Source organism: Haematobia irritans, chromosome 4 (genome assembly GCF_050003625.1).
Source record: "Haematobia irritans isolate KBUSLIRL chromosome 4, ASM5000362v1, whole genome shotgun sequence".
Classification (NCBI taxonomy): domain Eukaryota; kingdom Metazoa; phylum Arthropoda; class Insecta; order Diptera; family Muscidae; genus Haematobia; species Haematobia irritans.
Genome location: NC_134400.1, coordinates 142,563,124 through 142,582,410, shown reverse-complemented (window position 1 = coordinate 142,582,410; position 19,287 = coordinate 142,563,124). Strand labels below are relative to the sequence as shown.

The 19,287-nt window shown below is 31.0% G+C and overlaps 1 protein-coding gene across 9 annotated transcripts in view; it reads right to left on the bottom strand.

The window, feature by feature from the left end:
- Spn (protein phosphatase 1 regulatory subunit spinophilin) overlaps window positions 1-19,287 on the bottom strand; it is a 367,965-nt gene that overhangs the window by 315,701 nt on the left and 32,977 nt on the right. For all 9 annotated transcript variants that reach the window (XM_075307296.1, XM_075307302.1, XM_075307299.1 and 6 more), the window contains exon 2: window positions 13,969-14,010. The gene's annotated coding sequence lies outside the window, so the exon portion shown is untranslated. The remainder of the gene's footprint in view (window positions 1-13,968; window positions 14,011-19,287) is intronic.

Genomic DNA, 19,287 nt, shown 5'->3' with positions numbered 1-19,287 from the left:
TTAAAAAATTAATTGATTTTATTAGCAAATTTCAATTATTTTTTAATTGATTCAATTTAAAATTTTATTGATGTTGATTACAAAACTCATATAATTTTTTCATTAAAACGTATCTATTTTCAAGTACTTTCTTAATTGGCTTAGTGTTTTTAGTTTAAAAAATTGATTGTTTGAAATAAATAAACAAAATTCCTTCACCTCAAACATGTTTCAAGAGCAAAATGATATATGATATCCGAGAAAATAACATGTTTGCGAAAACCCAAATATAACATTTTGCTCTTAAAACATGTTTGAGGTGATCATATTCCTTCTCTGGGTGAAGTAATTCGATTGTGGATGACAGTCTTTCGTAGAAGTTTCTACGCAATCCATGGTGGAGGGAACATAAGATTCGGCCTGGCCGAACTTACGGCCGTATATTCTTTTTTGCTATACATTTTGTTTGATCTTACTATTTTTGCTTCTCAATAATATTTTTGCCAAATTCGTTACTCACGCACACACCCTCAAAAAAATCCCTTCTCTAACATATGTTCCAAACATATTTTGCAGGAAGCACATATATTATTGGATACTGCCGAAATATTAATATGTTTGTTTTATGTGAACATATTATATGTTTGGAAGCTTTTTGAGCCCAAAAATGGTCACCACCCAAAAATAACATTTTGCTCTTAAAACATGTTTGAGGTGATCATATTCCTTCTCTGGGTGAAGTAATTCGATTGTGGATGACAGTCTTTCGTAGAAGTTTCTACGCAATCCATGGTGGAGGGAACATAAGATTCGGCCTGGCCGAACTTACGGCCGTATATTCTTTTTTGCTATACATTTTGTTTGATCTTACTATTTTTGCTTCTCAATAATATTTTTGCCAAATTCGTTACTCACGCACACACCCTCAAAAAAATCCCTTCTCTAACATATGTTCCAAACATATTTTGCAGGAAGCACATATATTATTGGATACTGCCGAAATATTAATATGTTTGTTTTATGTGAACATATTATATGTTTGGAAGCTTTTTGAGCCCAAAAATATTATATGCTTGGAAGAATTTTTCCCAAAGACGATTGTGCTCAATCCCTAACATACTCGTAATTTTCACTTCCACGAATATTTTTTTTTCTGTACTTTTCTGCACTTTTTTCTGTAATACAAATAATGTTGAAGAAATTATTCAATTTTATATATATTTTTTTGTAGCAAAACTGTTTTTGGTATAAAAGTTTGAAATTTTGGAAGGAATTCAAAAACCCTAACAAAAGAAGAAACTGGAGTCGAGTATAAACATACATAAATAATTTTATAATATACTCATAAATTTATTTAGGCGTGAACAGTTTTTACTAGCATTTAACATAATTTTAAATGCATTTTGGTAATAAAGGGTGATTTGTTAAGAGCTTGATAACTTTTTTTTAAAAAAAAACGCATAAAATTTGCAAAATCTCATCGGTTCTTTATTTGAAACGTTAGATTGGTCCATGACATTTACTTTTTGAAGATAATTTCATTTAAATGTTGACCGCGGCTGCGTCTTAGGTGGTCCATTCGGAAAGTCCAATTTTGGGCAACTTTTTCGAGCATTTCGGCCGGAATAGCCCGAATTTCTTCGGAAATGTTGTCTTCCAAAGCTGGAATAGTTGCTGGCTTATTTCTGTAGACTTTAGACTTGACGTAGCCCCACAAAAAATAGTCTAAAGGCGTCAAATCGCATGATCTTGGTGGCCAACTTACCGGTCCATTTCTTGAGATGAATTGTTCTCCGAAGTTTTCCCTCAAAATGGCCATAGAATCGCGAGCTGTGTGGCATGTAGCGCCATCTTGTTGAAACCACATGTCAACCAAGTTCAGTTCTTCCATTTTTGGCAACAAAAAGTTTGTTAGCATCGAACGATAGCGATCGCCATTCACCGTAACGTTGCGTCCAACAGCATCTTTGAAAAAATACGGTCCAATGATTCCACCAGCGTACAAACCACACCAAACAGTGCATTTTTCGGGATGCATGGGCAGTTCTTGAACGGCTTCTGGTTGCTCTTCACTCCAAATGCGGCAATTTTGCTTATTTACGTAGCCATTCAACCAGAAATGAGCCTCATCGCTGAACAAAATTTGTCGATAAAAAAGCGGATTTTCTGCCAACTTTTCTAGGGCCCATTCACTGAAAATTCGACGTTGTGGCTCGTTAGTAAGTCTATTCATGATGAAATGTCAAAGCATACTGAGCATCTTTCTCTTTGACACCATGTCTGAAATCCCACGTGATCTGTCAAATACTAATGCATGAAAATCCTAACCTCAAAAGAATCACCCTTTATAAAAAATTTTGTCAAAATTTTATTTCTATAGAAAACGTTGTCAAAATTTTATTTCTATAGAAAATTTTGTCAAAATTTTATTTTTATAGAAAATTTTGTCAAAATTTTATTTCTATAGCAAATTTTGTCAAACTTTTATTTCTATAGCAAATTTTGTCAAACTTTTATTTCTATAGAAAATTTTATCAAAATTTTATTTCTATAGAAAATTTTGTCAAAATTTTATTTCATTGTTGTTGTTGTTTTTTTTTTGATTTCAGCTTAAAACTAGGCATTGACTAAACTACAAGTGTAGCTTAACCAACAGAGGAAAAGAATGTTTGTCAAATTTATTTGGGCAAAGCCCTATAGACTGCAAGATGGTTGGATGGACGCACGTTTCGGAATTACCACATTCCTCATCAGCATCCTCTACTTGCAGCAAAACTATCAACCAATTATCAGAATAAATTCAGGCAGTTCATTAAACCCAACAATAAACCAAAAATTTTGAAAAATATTCTATAGAAACAAAATTTTGACTAAATTTTCTATAGAAATAAAATTTTGACTAAATTTTATATAGAAAAAAAAATATTTCTATAGTAATAAAATTTTGAATACATTTTCGTAGCAGTGAGTATCAGTGAGCATCAGTAAGAAAAAAAATTTTGAGAAAATTTGCTATAAAAATAAAATTTGACAATTTTTTTTTATAGAAATAAAATTTTGAAAAAAATATATCAATAAATATACAATTTTAGAAAAATTTTTGTGTAGTAAATAAAATTCTGAAAAATATTCTACAGAAACAAAATGTTGACTAAATTTTCTATAGAAACAAAATGTTGACTAAATATTCTATAGAAATAAAATTTTGACCAAATTTTCTAATAAAAAAATCTATTACTATAAAATTTTGGCAAAATTTTCTATAGAAATAAAATTTTGACCAAATTTTCTAATAAAAAAATCTATTACTATAAAATTTTGGCAAAATTTTCTATAGAAATAAAATTTTGACTAAATTTTCTATAGAAAAAAAACATTTCTATAGTAATAAAATTTAGAATAAATTTTTTATAGATATACAATTTTGACAAAACTGTTTATAGAAATAACATTTTTGCAAAATTTTCTATTAAAAAAAAAAACAACTTTGAAAAAATTTTCTGTCAATATTCCACATATGGCCTTAAAATAAAATTAAAAAAAAAAATTTGATTGTTGGAAATATTTCAAATAAATTGATATGGACATTAAAATGGATCGATCCAGCCCATCTGCTAGTCTAACATTCTAGGAAACATAAAAAGATAACCGTAATTGGAAGTTGATTTTCATGTACAATCATGCTGTACATTGATCGAATGAATAACGCAATGGAAACTAATTTGCGTAAAAACTTGCTTAGTTACAAACAAGTAAGTAAAGTCTAAAGTCGGGCGGAGCCGACTATATTATACCCTTCACCACTATGTAGGCAAACATTTTTGTTACCATCTCAACTACTTAAAATTTGCTGGGAGCTATATAAAAGTTTGCATTTCCAGATACAAATACTTTTAATGGAAACAATTTTTTGTACTTCTACAAAAACTCTAGAATTAAAATTGAAATCGGCTAACGCCCTGGGATGAAACACAATGGTAAAAAATATGGGAAATATGAAGCGAGAGAAATGTTAATGCAATTGTACAAAAGAGATTTATGATTTTTCAGGCGATACATATGTATTCGAGATATAGGACAATTAGAGTAATATTTACAATTTTTGCTACTCAGCAGTGGCGATTTTACAAGGATATTGGTTAGATCTTGCCAAGATATGTGGTCAAGTGTGGGTTGTGATATATTATTTGGTCTAGTCGGGCGATTTGGAGCCTTATTTAAAACTCATCCGTTCTGTGGAAATTTTGGCATTGCAGTGTATAGGATATGGCTAAGATATGGGGAAATCATCAAAGAATTTTGTGTAGAGTGTGAGAATTTTGGCCATATTTGTATTCTCTGAGGAAACTATCCATTGAAAATGGGTGTAAAATATGAAACAGTCTACCATATTTCCCCAACTCTGGTGTACGTATATATGGGAGCTATATACAATCTGAACCAATTTGTGCAAAATTCTCTGGCTTTTGAGACCATATAAGTCAAAATCGGGCGAAAGATATTTATATGTGAGCTATATCTAAATCTGAACCGATTTTAACAAAATTTGACACACTTAACGATACTATTAAACGTACCCCTTGTGCAAAATTTGAAGTAAGTCAGGGCAAAACTCTGGCTTTTGTGGCCATATAAGTTCAAATCGGACGAAAGATATATATGAGAGCTATATCTAAATTTGAACCGATTTCAATCAAATTTACCATGCATTGGTAGAATGTCAATTCTACCCTCTGTGCGAAATTTCACGAAGATCGGTAGTAAACTTTGGCCTCTGTGGTCATATGAGTCTAAATCGGACGAAAGATATATATAGGGGAGCTATATCTAAATCTGAACCGATTTGGCTGATATTTTGCAAGATTTTCGAGATTCATAAAATATTTGGATGTACGGTATTTCAAGAAAATCGGTTGATAAACACGCTAACTATGACCAAATCGGGGACAAATATATATGGCAGCTATATCTCAATCTGAACCGATTTTTTCCAAAACCAATAGCGATTGTCTCTGTCCCAAGAAACGGCCCTATGCTAAATTTGAGGACGATCGGACTGAAATTGCGAGCTGTACTTTGTGCACAAAATTACATATACAGACAGACAGACGGACGGATAGACAGACAGACAGACAGACGGACATCGCTAAATCGACTCAGATTTTTATTCTAAGCCGATCGGTATACTAAAAGATGGGTCTATGACCACTATTTCTTGGCGTTACATACAAATGCACAAACTTATTATACCCTGTACCATAGTACACCCAGAAAAAAGTGACCCCTTCTTTAAGTTAAAATGAACTCATTGTGAAAAAAGTTGAACTTCGTATAGCGCCAAAGACATTTTTATTTGTTTGAACGATGTGATTTTCGTAGAAATTAGGAATAATGCATTCCATATATTAGTTAACATTTTCCTATATTTATATACCACTATACTACAGAATGAAAAAATTTAACTAATTTGAATTCATATATGGAATGATTTTATTGAAATTTTTTCATTCATTTCGACAAATCTTACACATTTGTGGTAAAACTTTTACTTCATAATTAGAACTGCTTACCTTCGTTTTTAAATACAATTTTATTTATTTCTATAAGCAATTTTATCTTCAATAAAAGACATGTTTTATTAATATATTGAATATATTTATTAAGAATCAACAGCATCGAATCTCTTTGAAATATTAGTTTATTATTCCACTATTTCCAATTTCCGTGTGATATTATCAACTGTAAAACGCACTTTTTCTTCTTCTTGTACTTTTCACTTTTAATAAGTTGCTGCCTAACGATTTTGTCCTCCTTTTACAATTTCAATACCTACAAATATAAAAAATCATAAAACATTTTTGTTGCAAAAGGTTAGCGTCACTGAATATTACCTGATAATTGAAGATTCCAAAATGAAGACAAATGAAAGGGTTGTTATTCTGCTGGTGTTTTCTTTCTTTATACACTATCACGAACATTGATAGATTTATTTAAAAAAAACGAAAATTTTTCTCACTAATTTAAAATAACAAATATTTTATATATTTTATTTGTTATTTATTATATTATTTTACCACATTATTTTTTAACAATCTCTCCGTATACCAAAACAACGCGATTCCAACTAAAAAAACAACCGACGCGCAAATATATCGATTACACCCACGCGCAAACACATCGATTACGATGACAGGTATCGATTACAGGTAGACAATAGAAATTTAGGAAAATTTCCTATATTCTAACAAGTGTGTTTCCTTATGTTTTGAAAGGATTGCATACTTCTTAGTACGAATGAACTAAAATATTTTTCTATGCCAAGTGTTGTTCGTATGTATGAAAAACTTTCTATTATAAAGGAAGTCGCAATTATCATTTTATAAGAAATTTTACTAATTTTGAGGAAACTTGGTTTTAGTTCGGTTTTTGTTTATTTTTACGAATGCTTTGTTATCGGTGAATAAAATTTTCTTTTTCAGTAGTAAATTCTTATACCCAGCGAAGAAAATAGTATGAGTAAAATTCCATGCCTTATTCTAGTTAATGAACTATTCCTAACTGCTTACAGTTTAGGATTTTTTTACTGAAACGAGTAAATTTTATTATTTTTCACAAAAATTTACCTTAATGGAAATAAATTGGATAAACTATATTGATGAAAATTTTTTCCTTTAGTTTCGAAGGCACTTTTTTCTGGGTGTAGTGGTGAAGGGTATAAATATGGGAAACATTTAAATCTGAAGCAATTTTCAGGAAACTTCGCAAAAGTCTATTTATGATTTATCGCTCGATATATATGTATTAGATGTTTAGGAAAATTAGAGTCATTTTTACAACTTTTCGACTAAGCAGTGGCGATTTAACAAGGAAAATGTTGGTATTTTGACCATTTTTGTCGAAATCAGAAAAACATACAGCAATCCCTCGATTTACGTCGCCTCCGTTTACGTTGTTTCGATTTACGTCGTCAAATTTGTTGTGCCATCAAACTTCGATTTACGTCGTCGATTTTTTGCCGACTTTACCAGAAACGCCTTCAATAAGTAAAATAAGTATGAACGATTATGACATCGAAAAAATTTTTTCTGAAATTCTTACCGAAACTACTGAATTACCTTTATTTTTGAAGTTTTTTATTATGTACACGCACATACTTAAATGAATTTAAGAGTGAGTTTGAGCAATTTTTAATTCGGTTTACGTCGTTTCGATTAACGTCGACAAATTCCGGAACCAGTCACGACGTAAATCGAGGGATTACTGTATATATGGGAGCTATATCTAAATCTGAACTGATTTCAATCAAATTTGGCACACAGGACTGTACTACCAATTGTACTCCTTGTGCAAAATTTCAAGCTAATCGGGATAAAACTCTGGCTTCTGGGTCCATATAAGTGCATATCGGGCGAAAGATATATATGGGAGCTATATCTAAATCTGAATCGATTTCAACCAAATTTGGCACGCATAGCTACAATGCTAAATCTACTCCCTGTGCAAAATTTCAAGCTAATCGGGATAAAACTCTGGCTTTTAGGACCATATTAGTCCATATCGGGCGAAAGATATATATGGGAGCTATATCTAAATCTGAATAGATTTCAACCAAATTTGGCACGCATAGCTACAATGCTAAATCTACTCCCTGTGCAAAATTTCAACCAAATTGGGCCAAAACTCTGGCTTTTAGGACCATATTAGTCCATATCGGGCGAAAGATATATATGGGAGCTATATCTAAATCTGAACCGATTTCAATCAAATATTGCACACTTGACTATACTACTAATTGTACTCCTAGTGCAAAATTTCAACCAAATTCGGCCAAAAATCTGGCTTCTGGGGCCATATAAGTCCATATCGGGCGAAAGATATATATGTGAGCTATATCTAAATCTGAACGGATTTCAATCAAATTTTGCACACTTGACTATACGACTAAGTGTTATGTTTGTAGAAAATTTCAAGCAAATCGGGCGAAAGATATATATGGGAGCTATATCTAAATCTGAACCGATTTCTTCCAAAATCAATAGGGTTCTATTCTGACCCAAATTATGAACATGTGCCAAATTTGAAGGCGATTGGACTTAAATTGCGACCTAGACTTTGATCACAAAAATGTGTTCAAAGACAGACGGACGGACGGACGGACAGACGGACATGGTTATATCGACTCAGGGACCCACCCCGAGCATTATTGCCAAAGACACCATGTGTCTATCTCGTCTCCTTCTGGGTGTTACAAACATATGCACTAACTTATAATACCCTGTTCCACAGTGTGGCGCAGGGTATAATGAGAACATGCTGTAGGTAGCCATCATACGAATCGGTAATGTGGTTAAGTTAATTTTTACTGCAATTTTTTTTTCCATACAAACATTTTTTCTAGTAAATTGTCCACATTTTGTAGTAAGATTTTTATATTGCCTATGTATTTTTATAATACAATCAACGATGTATTTGCTACTGTGTTGGAAATTTATTTAAGGAAAAATCATTCCCATTTCGTACACGCACAGAAAAACCATGTTTGGACATGGTTGCCGCATCCATTTAATGCTTAGCTAGAGCATGTAATTGCCGCGAAAACCATGTATTTTGTCTTTGTAAAAATAGTTTTCGAGCGGAGAAAAATTTATGGTGGCAATAAGCATTTGAATGGTTCTCAAATACCGCAAACATGTTCTATCATTTAAATGATAGAATTTGAGACCATTAAATGGTCGGGAAAATCATGTATCTGACCATTCAATTTTTTTTTTACTTTTTTACAGGGAAAAAAGTATTTTTATAGGTTAAGTATAGACATGTCTAGAACCATTACATGGCCATAAAGACCATTTACATTTTTTTCGTGACCATTTAATTTTTTAACTTGTTTGCAGCGAACAGAATTTTATAAAAACATTGAGCAGGTACACACGATTTTCATTTTGCGCTTCAGTCGTGTGTTGATTGTTTCTTGGAATGGACGGAGAATACGGATTTACTGTGTTTTGTGTTAATTTATTTATTCAGAAGTGGCACGTGGTTTTATGTGAACACAAAAAAGGAAAGTGTAATTGAAAAAATGTACCTGTTTTTTGTTCTGCATTTTGCTATATGGTATCATTTATTTTTATTTGCAGTTACATGATGTCTGCGTTTGTACATTTGATGCGCACGATGTAAATATGGAATAATTACTTATTGTTGAAATTGAAATAAAATAGAGTGTGTAAAAATATATGATGTTTGCTTGAACGACAAATAAACAATGAATTAGTTTATAAATAAATAAAAACAAACAAATAAAGTTAATTTTGTGTTTTCTTTTCTCAAGTGGCGTCCTTTTTTCGACGATGAAAAAAGTTTTTTCATAAAGATCAAAACATTTTAGGTTGTGACCATGTTCTTTTAACTAGGAGAAAAACATTTTTAATGAATACCATAACATTTTAAATCGTGACCATTGTCTTTTCATTCAAACAAAATTCTTTTTATCAATATAATAACATTTTAGATGAGAACAATTACATTTTTCTTAGAACCATGTTCACTGAGCCAACATGGTTGCAGGTTAAAATGTTACATGGTCGCCGCAAAAATAGCTCCTATCATATTATTTTGCTCTTCGATTATGATTGTGACAATCATTTCTTCTCTGCGTGTAGAGTGAACTAAAAAAAATTACTGAAATTTTACAAGTTTTCCTTTAACAAAGTTAATTTTTGTTGCGTTGGTTACGAAAAATTAACTATATTGAGGAAAATTTTTTGAACTGTGTTGGAAAATAAAATGGTTATTAAATTTACACGACATTTTTTTTCTGTGTACATTACATAAGAATATTTCTCTGCTTTTTGCAACTTTAATCATCATAAAGCAAATCACATTAGCTAAGTACTATAAGACTTCATGTCTAAATCCATTGTAACTTCTTTAACCAAGAAAGCAAAGAGGAATGTCCGATTAAAAGAGATAAACAAAAAGCCCAAAGAACAAGTCCGAAAAGAAGCCCTATTAATGTCAAGTTCATTGGCATAATCCATCATCGTTTGGATATGGTGTGGTCATACAAATGGCCACAATGTATGGCCCTCATATTAACGCAAAGATTCCATCGTATCATAGGTGTTTATATTTAACCATCGAAAGAACAATCCACACAGAACTGATGATAAAAGACACCATAGACTAAGATCTAAAATTCAAGCCATAAGACATAAACATGCCACGTCTTTAATGATGGGATAATTTCAAGACTTAGCCCACTACTAAGTCTAAAGAAAATCTCTCGTATGAAAAATTTCAACTATTACTTTTATGAAGCGTTCATCATTGTCTATTCTCTGGTCGGAATTGCTCAAATGTTTATTAGCATCATAAACTATGGCCTATACATGCGGTTGTCTTTGGGCTGAGGTTCATTTTTTAAATCGATACCAATTTCCCAAATCACTTTATGACTTAAGTCAAAGATAGGGACAGATATAAGAGTTGTGAAAGATGCATGCACTGAAAAAAAAATTTTACGTAGTATTAAAGAATACGAAACCGTAAATTTACAAAACTAATGAAATTTTAATTAAAATAAAGTTTATATTTGTTTCAAAAACAATTTTTAATTAAATTTAGGACACACATTTTGGAATTTTGGATCCATCCGTTAAAGCCGTATGTCTTTGAACTAATGCAAATTTTCTTTAAGGTAAAGTAAAACATTTTTGGTTTAAAGAAATCGTCCTTAAATTAACTGAAATATTGAATCTTTAGATTTAAGATAAAAACTCTTCAAATATAGGGTAAGACTTATTTTGAGGTTTCGACATATTTTAAAGAGTTTTTGGAATTAAGGAATTATTTTGTTTTTTACTTTGAAGTAGCCTTTATAATTTGGATTTTAAATTGGCATTTGTTTTTACGTGAATACCCAGCAAAAAAAATTTGAAGTTCTTCTAAAGGCACGACTTTAAAAGCACTTCCAAAAATGTCCTTCCACAGATGTCCTTCATTTTTTTAATGATGATTCGTGTCAAAATTTGAGGTCTGTAAGTCAATTAGTTTGTGAGATAGAGCGTCTTTTGTGAAGCAACTTTTGTTATTGTGAAAAACATGGAAAAAAAGGAATTTCGTGTTTTGATAAAATACTGCTTTATGAAGGGAAAAAATACGGTGGAAGCAAAAACTTGGCTTGATAATGAGTTTCCGGACTCTGCCCCAGGGAAATCAACAATAATTGATTGGTATGCAAAATTCAAGCGTGGTGAAATGAGCACGGAGGACGGTGAACGCAGTGGACGCCCGAAAGAGGTGTTTACCGACGAAAACATCAAAAAAATCCACAAAATGATTTTGAATGACCGTAAAATGAAGTTGATCGAGATAGCAGAGGCCTTAAAGATATCAAAGGAACGTGTTGGTCATATCATTCATCAATATTTGGATATGCGGAAGCTCTGTGCAAAATGGGTGCCGCGCGAGCTCACATTTGACCAAAAACAACAACTTGTTGATGATTCTGAGCGGTGTTTGCAGCTGTTAACTTGTAATACACCCGAGTTTTTCCGTCGATATATGACAATGGATGAAACATGGCTCCATCACTACACTACTGAGTCCAATCGACAGTCGGCTGAGTGGACAGCGACCGGTGAACCGTCACCGAAGCGTGGAAAGACTCAAAAGTCCGCTGGCAAAGTAATGGCCTCTGTTTTTTGGGATGCGCATGGAATAATTTTTATAATAATAATTTTATAATAATTTTAAAACCCATAATTTTTAAAACCATTTAATAATAATTTTAAAAACCATCAACAGTGACTATTATATGGCGTTATTGGAGCGTTTGAAGGTCGAAATCGCGGCAAAACGGCCCCATTTGACGAAGAAAAAAGTGTTGTTCCACCAAGACAACGCACCGTGCCACAAGTCATTGAGAACGATTGCAAAAATTCATGAATTGGGCTTCGAATTGCTTCCCCATCCACCGTATTCTCCAGATTTGGCCCCCAGCGACTTTTTCTTGTTCTCTGACCTCAAAAGTATGCTCGCAGGGAGCATTCATTGGCTGCAATGAAGAGGTGATCGCCGAAACTGAGGCCTATTTTGAGACAAAACCGAAGGAGTACTACCAAAATGGTATAAACAAATTGGAAGGTCGTTATAATCGTTGTATCGCTCTTGAAGGGAACTATGTTGAATAATAAAAACGAATTTTGACAAAAAAAATGTGTTTTTCTTTGTTAGACCGGGGACTTATCAGCCAACCTGTTATTACAAACATTGTGAAGACTATATTTTAGAAACCACACAACCGTAAATCTTAAGACACATAATTTACACAACCTTACAGCCAATAAAAGAAACAAGTTTTCTTTCATTCAAGAATTTTTAACTTTTAGTATTGATTCCGAACTAAAGATGCGGCTTCATTAAAAAAAAAAAAAAAGATTGCAAACTATCTAGCTTTACATTTAGGCGTTATAAAATTGAAATTAAGATACAAATCTTATTTATCCATATTCATTTATAACCCCCATATAAACCGATCCCGAAATTTGGTTTTGGAGCCTCTTGGAGGAGCAAATTTCATCCGAGTGAGTTGAAATTTGTGGATGACAGTCTTTCGTAGAAGTTTCTACGCAATTCATGGTTGAGGGTACATAAGATTCGGCCTGGCCGAACTTACGGCCGTATATACTTGTTTTAATTTAATTTGCCTGAATATTTTGACTTACTCCTCGTACGTTCCGATTTCTTTTAACGAACCAAGAACAATTTTTTATGGAACAGTTTTTTTTAAATATCCCGTTATTTTTAAATTTTCGCTCTTTTTTTCACTAAACACAATATATCTCGAGTTAGAAATGTGAAAGGTAATAAGATGACGAATAATCGTGTGTAATTGGATCTGTGATAAGTTAATTAGCGTGATTTCCACAGACGAACGGACAACCGGACAGACGGACGAACGTCGCTAGATCGACCCAGAATTTCACGACTATCCAGAATATATATACTTCATGAGAGCTGAGACCAATATTTTGATGTGTTACACACGTAATGGATGTTAGTATAGTATCCTATGGAGGAGGGTATAAAAAAAGAATACTCCTGCTGCTACAAGCGTTAAAAATAATTGCTCTTGCATAATAATTATTAGACCACCCACGTAGTTCTTCAAATATTTTTACCACAAACCTATTTCTTTTATACGTATAGAGAGCTTAGCTAAAAAGTAAAAGTGAAAGTACCAATCACAACACATTTCTAATTTTAAACTATTTTGCTAAATGCAAAGTTTTTAATTATGAATCAAATAGAAAGAACAACTTAATTCCTTTCGCCAGAGAATAAACGTGAATTTGAATTTTTGATGAGGAGAAATTTGCATTAAATTAATAAAGTATGAACAACATAAAATGGAAAACTAGAAATGGATATCATTTGGAGATACAAAATATTTGACATTAATCTCAATATGATGGAGAAAAATAAAAATATTTGATATACGATAACCACGAAAGTAAAATATAAACAAAGAATCGGAGAAACAAAAACGAATCGAAGAAACAAAAAAAACTGTATGATGAAATCTTGAAACACTTTCATTGAAAACTATATTATTGCTATTCACACAGGAAAAAACACAATGTTTTGTTTTCTTTTCAATCCATTGTAATAAAAGTAAAGATATATGACATAATCTTCAACGATGAGTTTTAAAACCATTCAAACCATTTACCAGATATGCCATCATCAATAAAAACTAAACACAAGAATAATCTGCTGGAAAAATTATTATCTTTAGGTTTATAAAAATATTCTAACCCAATTCTTTATGATAGAAATCAACTTCGGTATGGCATATGGCAATAAGCCAGACCAGTTGAGGTGTTGTGGATGTTTTATTGGAATGATGTGTTTAAAAACTGGTTCTCTTTGGACTTATAAATTATTTTCTTAAATCTGCTACAATAAAAAGTAAATTCATCTTACCTTAGTGATTAAAACGCCTAGGTATAACGATGTGAGATAGCCCTGAAAGCAAAAACAAGCCAGAAATTAATTAGTATTAAATACTAATAAATAAATATTTACTTTTTTTGTTTTTTTTTTTTTTTTTTGCTTCAGGTTTGTCTCTGAAAACCTAAGCACTGCACACTGATTTTTTTACCTAATATGAACGATTATGCAACATCAATTTTAGAACAAAAAATACTCAATATTAAGGGCAAAAAATAAAATTAAGAATTTTTTTAATTTAAACAAGTAAGGAAAGTCTACAGTCGGCCGGGGCCGACTATATTATACCCTGCACCACCTTGTAGATCTAAATGTTCGATACCATATCACATCCGTTAAATGTGTTGGGGGCTATATATAAAGGTTTGACCCAAATACATACATTTAAATATCACTCGATCTGGACAGAATTTGATAGACTTCTACAAAATCTATAGACTCAAAATTTAAGTCGGCTAATGCACTACACGGATGAAAAAGGCTGTGTTTCATATGTTTGGCTATAAACATTATATGTTTGGAACGCAAGTTTTTAAACACAATATTTTTGAGTGCAAGCATATAATATTCATAAACTAGCATAACATGTTTGGGACATATATGTTAATATGTTAGAACATATTATGTTTGGGACATAAAATGTTTGTAAATATAATATGCTTGGATGCAAACATATATTAATTTAGAAATAGCCTATGAACATATGTGTTTAGTAGCTTGGAGCGCTATTTAACAGGGAGCGATATTGAATTAAGTTGGTGATTGTTGCTTGTTATTACAAAATTAACATTTTATTTTTCCTTGGGCAATTGATCAGCTACTTCTTTGATCCTTACAAACTGTGTGGTCCGCTGTTCGAATCCCCGTCCGGCAAAAGGTAAAATTAAAATAAATAAAAAAATCATACAATTGAAAAATTTTCTTGTACAATGTTTGTATTACAGAAAAAGGTGCTAAGAACTAAAAAATCTCGTGGAAGTGAGAAAGATGTCGGGGAATATACAATTGGGCAGAAACAAAATTTTGAGCATTCAGGTCGAAAACCTATGTTGTTAGCACCTATATTACCTGTTTATTTTCATAATTCGTTATGATTGTAAATATATAAATAAATAAATAAAATTTTGAGCACAATATTGTTTGGGAGAATTTTTTTTAAGCATATAATAATTTTTGGTGCAAAATGCTTCCAAACATATTATATGTTCACATAATAACATATTGTTTTTTGGAAGACAACATTATTGAATTTGGATGCAAAAATACAAAATGTTTGGAACTTAGACTACCCAAACATATATTGTTTAGACTAATATGCTTTCAAACATATTATATATTGGAAGAGATCAAACATATAAATGTTTGGGCAATACCCAAAAATGTATATGCTTGAAGCAAAATATGTTTGGGAGTATATGTTATACACTGAAAAAACAGTGAACCCACCAGTAAGAAATGTTTCGGTTAATTTTAGAAAATTTTGAATATTTGTAGAAAATTTTAACTAAACAGTATTACAAACGTTGGCATCACCCAGATGTCATCAAAATAAGTAAATATTTTTCGACAAATTCAAGAAAATTTATTAGGCATAACTAAGTTTTTTCAATAGTTAAAGAAAATTTTGTAGTTTGAAGGAAAAACTTGGAGCTCAAAATTGCAAGAATGTCTTTAGTGATATACGAAGTTCATGATGGACGCATTTTTGGTAAAATTTACAAATTTAAAGAAATTCTGAACTATTTTGTGGAAGGTACGAATTTAGTTAATCATTATGCTTCATTTGAGTTTAGTTTTTTCCTCGGTTTTAGTTAATTTAACTAACGTAAACAAAAAATTATTAGAGTAAAGAAAACTTTCTCCAAATATAATAATTCCATAAACAAAAATAAAGTTAAATTGGCTTTAGTGAAATAGAGAGTTCACTTTTTTTTGAGTGTAGAAGCGATTTTTGTGAGCGTGTAGGGTGGAACACAATGTTAGTAAAAAAAATATGGGAAACATTTAAATCTGATGCAATTTTAAGGAAACTTCACAAAAGTTTATTTATGATTTATCGCTCGATATATATGTATTAGAAGTTTAGGAAAATAAGAGTCATTTTTACAACTTTTCCACTAAGCAGTGGCGATTTTACAAGGAAAATGTTGGTATTTTGACCATTTTTGTCGAAATCAGAAAAACATATATGGGAGCTATATCTAAATCTGAACCGATTTCAAATTTGGCACGCATAGCTACAATGCTAATTCTACTCCCTGTGCAAAATTTCAACTAAATCGCAGTTAAAAATTAGCCTCTGTGGTCATATGAGTGTAGATCGGGCGAAAGTTATATATGGGAGCTATATCTAAATCTCAACCGATTTCAACCAAATTGGGCACGCATAGCTACAATGCTAATTCTACTCCCTGTGCAAAATTTCAACTAAATCGGAGCAAAAATTGGCCTCTGTGGTCATATGAGTGTAAATCGGGCGAACGATATATATTGGAGCTATATCTAAATCTGAACCGATTTCCAAAAAATTTGGCACACTTGACTACACTACTAATTGTACTCCTAGTGCAAAATTTCAACCAAATTGGGGTAAAACTCTGGCTTCTGGAACCGTATTAGTCCATATCGAGCGAAAGATATATATGGGAGCTATATCAAAATTTGAACCGATTTCAATAAAATTTGGCACACTTGACTATAGTACTAATTGTTCTTCTTGTGCAAAATTTTAAGCAAATTAGGGTAAAACTCTGGCTTCTGGGGCCATATAAGTCCATATCGGGAGAAATATATATATGGGAGCTATATCTAAATCTGAACCGATTTCTTCCAAAATTAATAGGGTTCTATTCTGAGCCAAAACACATACTTGTGCCAAATTTGAAGTCAAACACAAAAATGTGTTCACGGACAGACGGACATGGCTATATCGACTCAGGAGCCCACCCTGGTACACCATGTGTCTATCTCCTCTCCTTCTCGGTGTTGCAAACATATGCATTAACTTATAATACCCTGTTCCACAGTGTGGCGCAGGGTATAAAAATAATAAATTTCCTGAAAATATTGACCTTAAATGAAATATTATGCAACCTAAATTGAAGGATATGTAATTTAAAAACAAAAGAAATTTTATTTAGGAGAAAGTTCATAAGCTTTACTTTAAAATTTTTTTCATTATATTTTGGACACAAATATTAGAAATTTGCGTCGCTTCATTAATTTCGCATGTCTTTGAACTAAGGCAATTTTTCCTAAAAGATAAATGAATGCCAAGACTTATTTTGAGGATATTGCCTCTTTGCTTCTTTGAAAGTAGAAAAAAAACATTACTTTAAAGTACACTCAAAAAAAAAAGTTTACTTGGATCCAAAGATTTTGACCTTCCCTTAAGGATTTTGGTATTGATTCCGAGCCAAAGATGAGGCTTCTTTAAAATAAAGAAATTTTTTAGAGACCTTTCTGGCCAATAAAATTAAAATTAGGATACAGATCTGTTTTATCAAATTTTTATTCTCTTTTCGCGTTTTATTAATAAAGCTATTCACGTACAAACAAATGCCAGTTTAAAAATCCAAATTATAAAGTAAAAAATGTTTTCTTAATTCCAAAAAAAAAACTTTAAACCAAAGGCGCTTAATCCTCAAAATTAGTCTTAGTCTATATTTGAAGCATTTTTATCTTAAATCTAAAGTTTCAACATTTAAGTTAATTTAAGGACAATTTCTGTAAATCAAAAATGTGTTTCTTTCCTTTAAGGAAAATTAGCCTTAGTTCAAAGACATGCGACTTTAACGGAGGGACGCAAATTTACAAAATGTGTGTCCTAAATTTAATGAAAAAAAAAATTTTGAAGCAAAGATCATAAACTTTATTTTTATCAAAATTTCATTATTTTAAAGAAATTTGTCTTTAATATTTTGTAAATTTCGCATCCTAAAATTTAGGTTGCGTAATCTTTAATATCGCGTAAATATTTTTTCAGTGTATATTTTATAATTTGGATTTTTAAACTGAAATTTATTTGAACGTTAAGTAGCCAAGTCATATTAAAGAATTGAAAATTGAAACATTGTTCAACATGTGGAAAATGTAAAACAAAGGAAATTTGAAATACACACAACCATTTTTTTCTGATTCAATCACGAAATTAATTGATCCAAATAATTTTTTAATTGAAATGTCTTCAATCACACAGAAAAAAATTCCCAATTAAAATCTTAATTGAGTTTTAAAAAATATTCAATTAAAAATTTAATGGATTCAATAAATTTTGTAATTGAAACAAAAATCAATCACAAAAATTAATAGTATCAATTAATTTTTTAATTGGCTGTCAATTAATTTTTTAATTGATACTATCATTTCTGTGATTGAAGACATTTCAATTAAAAAGTTAATTGGATCAATTAATTTCGTGATTGAATCAGAAATTTTTGTTTTGTGTGGACGAAAATGATAGTATCAATCAGAATTTAAATTGGACATTAAAAAAATACTTCATTAAATATTAATCATATCATTAGCAAATTTCAATTAATTTTTTGATTGCAAAACTCAATTAATTTTTTCATTAAAACTTAACTATTTTTAATTACTATGTTAACTGACTTTGTGTTTTTAGTTTGATTAAAAAATTGATTGTTGGAAATAAATTTTTAGTTAGAAATTAACAAATTTCACCTCACTTCTTTTTAAGAGACTTGTTCTTACGAATTTGATTAAACAATTAACTGTATCAATTAATTTATTAATTGAACAAAAAAAATGTCAACTTCAATCAACTATTTAATTGGAAATTTTTGTTTGTGATATTTTTTTCTGTGTATGAGTAAATATGTCACGGTTCGCAAGAATAATTAAAGTATTAGGGCCATTTTTTTAAATTAATTGGACCAATTAATTTCATGATTGAAGACAAAACATATTTTTTGTGTGTAAGATGTAAAGTAGTGATGAAGTTTTTCCAAACTTCTTACTACAACCAAATGCACTTTGGACTATACAATTTTTTTCTAATAGTTCGAACATTTTTCGCAAAAAGTACAAAAGTTTTTCATAAAAACTACGAAAGTTTCTCATAAAAAGCACGACAATTTTTCATAAAAAGTACATACAACTATGAAGAACAAATTTCCTTCTTTAAATGAAAAGTTTCTTTGCTTGTAAAATAATAACAAAATTGAGTACTTCGAACGAAATTTTTCGTACTTTTTACGAAGAAAAATCTTTCGGTGTAGGACATGCATATATACAATAAACAAGAAAATGTAATATTGTAATAAGAGTCTT